This window comes from Cetorhinus maximus, chromosome 16 (assembly GCF_964194155.1).
Source record: "Cetorhinus maximus chromosome 16, sCetMax3.hap1.1, whole genome shotgun sequence".
NCBI classification, from domain to species: domain Eukaryota; kingdom Metazoa; phylum Chordata; class Chondrichthyes; order Lamniformes; family Cetorhinidae; genus Cetorhinus; species Cetorhinus maximus.
This window is the reverse complement of record NC_135894.1, coordinates 8,437,192-8,440,275: the sequence shown is the minus strand read 5'-3', so window position 1 is coordinate 8,440,275 and position 3,084 is coordinate 8,437,192. Positions and strand designations below refer to the sequence as shown.

Here is a 3,084-nt window from a genome sequence, read left to right as displayed (position 1 = left end):
GGGTATTTAGCACATCCTTGCTAATCTTCAACTTTGTTGCTTCTGTGTTTATTCAAGAATGCCAAATCTGTAATATCACTTACATTATTTACTCATCCAAATGGATTGCTTATTTAAACAGCACTGAGAACTCACTTGTGGGCACTCTTCCCATCAATCCACCCAAAAAAAGTCATTTCTGTGAAGTTAGTTTTTAAAAACAAAATTGGATCATCAACCCAAATATTTGTAGCAAGAAAACCAATTAATGTCAGATCAGCAGTGTATTTCCAACATTTTGCATTTAAGTCAGGTGCCAGCCTAATAGTTGACATCCAACTGGATGTAGTGACCAGTCTGAAAACCCACCTCCATTTAAAACAAACAAAGTCATGTTAGATTTCAAATGTTTTATTTGCATATCAAAAAAACAAAAATCAGTTACTGTGCATGCCAAGAGACCTAACAAAATGGCACTCTACATAGTTGATTGAACTGAACACAGGTCCTTGGCACCTTCACTCCATTCACAGGCATTTGGTTATTAAGGTTCCTGCAGTCTTTTCTGGGCTCCCTCTTGGACATGCAAGCTCTTTAGTGCCACCAGAAGTACAAAGCCAGCCAAATGGTCAGTAGTTTTTTTTCTCTCCAAAAGAAAAAAAGGGAGGGGACAAGTGGAAGAAAGAAAATGGATTGGGGTGGGGTGGAGGAGGAAGGAGATTGACTGGGGTAGGAGCCAGCCAGTTCACTCAATATCCAAGTTTTTCTTTAGAGATACATAGCTAGAAGGCAATGCTTGTGGAATGTACAGTGCAAATCAAAAAATCATTTTCATTGTGCTGCCGCATCTTCTTTTGCTGCTTTCTTTTCTGCTTCAATTGCTGGAAAAGGACAGACAAGAGGGTTAGAATGCAGCTCAGCTTGACGTCCAGTTTCCAGGTCATGGGCCTCACTCTCCCCACCCTCAAAGTGACGACCCAGCCCTCAAAAATTGAGAAAACTCACTCCCAATGTAGAATAAACACGAGGGGAGGGTGGGGGGGAAAGAGTTTGAACGTTTAGACAGGGATATGCTGCCACGTTTTAACAAAGGGAAAATGCGTATAAATGCAGATTGATAACGTTATTTTCAACAACCCCTCCATCCAAAAGATGCAAATTATGTCGGTGAATAAAATACTTTCTGTGGGGAAAGAGGGTGCGCCAATGTATCATAAACTAATCAGGCAATTGTCAATTCCAGATAAACCAATTATTGGATTGACAATATATTCTGTTTGCCCACATACTGCAGAGTGTTTCTAACACTCTCCTGCCATAGTTCCGAGTGAAGCCACACCCCGCCCCATACACACTGAAACTAACAGAGACAAGGGATTGGCACCTACTTGCTGCGTCGGGCAAACTGATCTTCTCCTGGGTCTTTGTCTCCTTCAGTTGAGTCTTTTCGAATCCAGTGATCTGCTGCTGCAGTTCTCCCGCAATTCCTGCCTGCTTGGGTTCCTGGTCAGCCATTGTCAAAGCCCCGGCTATCTGCACCAGAACAGAAGCGTTACTTCGTGTACACTTTTCCCCCCAATTCGCAGCAACAAGGGAGCAGCAGCCGCCATACTCCAGCCCAGCATTTAAAAATTACAGTGGTGATATCTCTCTCTCCCCCTCTCCCTCCTGTGCTGGAGGTTTAAGAGAAGCCAATCTGTAGCCAAGTCTTTATTCACAGTTACAGGACTGTCAATGCGCGCCTACTGTTCCAAAGGCTCAACAGCAACTCCCAGTCCATGAAAACCATCAGTGCAAAATCTTAAACCCGGCACACACTAAATACTAGGAGATTCCTCATCTTATATTAACTTCCTCTTTCCCCATTCACGCCGCTCGACTAACAATCCGCAAGCAACATTCTCCCCATTAATCTTCTCCCCAATCCTCTATTTGCATGGTGAAAATCAGACCACCGCCCTGAACTCAACACATTGCTCACAAAACATTCCTTCCTACTCCAGTTCCAATAGAAGCGGATGAGAATGCTAAAAGAAAATTAAACAGTAATCGCATCCTGCTTCTGCAGCCGTATAATTCAGACTGAACAAACTACTTGTATCATTAATAACCTCTTACCACTCAGTCTACACTTTGCAAAGAAACACTTGAATTCAAACGAAGCTCACCCTAGACTGAAGAGCGCTGCCTTGGGGCCGAGCTGTTATATTGGGGTTTATGCAAATTGCAAGGACGTCACATGCTGCCTCTGCACCCAGCCTTTGTCCATCTGTTCATTCTCCATTCAATCGGAGCCAGTGCACTGGGCGTGTTCCACTGGGTTTAGTGGGAGGGGACTGTAAGATACCTCTCGCAGCAGGGTTTGGATTGTGAACTGTTTCCCCATATCATCCAGCACAACCGCAGGCAACCCGAGAACTTTTACCAAGAGCGACCTCAAGCGAGCTCAGTCTGACATTGTCACCACAGGCCAGTCTCCTTCTGCAGGCTGCAGGCTGCAGGATCTAGTTCCGTTTTCATTGTGCTTTGAAGCAATCACTGTTCCTAGAAGTCTAAACTCTTTTAATTGCGCCCTTTAGGAGACACTGAGCTGGCCCAGTGTCAAAAACCCAAGTCAAAGAAGTCTAACAAAACTACCCCCTTTTTTTGCGGGGCCAAGCAATAAACAAAACATACCAAAGAAAAGGAAAATTAAGTCACATTAGTTCCACTGTCAATGATGCACTCCAGTCCCTGTGATACCCAATTCTCAAGCATACCACTAGGCACTGTGTTCCTGCTCTAGGGTCATTTGGGTGTGGGTATAGTGGTGGCCAAGAAGCAGACAAGTAATTACCCACACTGTTCACATCCAACCTTCCTGGAGCTCTAAGGCATTGTTTAATCGTGCATTTATCATTTTGATTATTATTGAAAATTTCAAGGCATTTAGTCTCCAAGAAGACAATAGGCATTTTGTAAAGGTCCAGCCCCCTTATGCTTTAGCTAAGCTGCCCCTTCCCCCAAAAAACCTGGCAGTAACCTTTAAATCGAGGCTTTTTCAGTTTCACTGAGCAGGAATCATCTCACATTAAGCTTGTTATGGACAAAGAAATAGACAAGTTG

At 43.8% G+C, this 3,084-nt stretch overlaps 1 long non-coding RNA gene across 1 annotated transcript; it reads right to left on the bottom strand.

Moving 5' to 3' along the window:
- Positions 1-374: 374 nt before the first annotated feature.
- LOC144691337 (uncharacterized) lies at positions 375-2,204 on the bottom strand. Its single transcript, XR_013579107.1, has 3 exons — positions 2,098-2,204; positions 1,368-1,512; positions 375-860 (listed from the first exon to the last, which is right to left on the bottom strand). It is a non-coding gene; the product is annotated as an uncharacterized LOC144691337 (long non-coding RNA).
- Between the last annotated feature and the right edge of the window lie 880 nt (positions 2,205-3,084).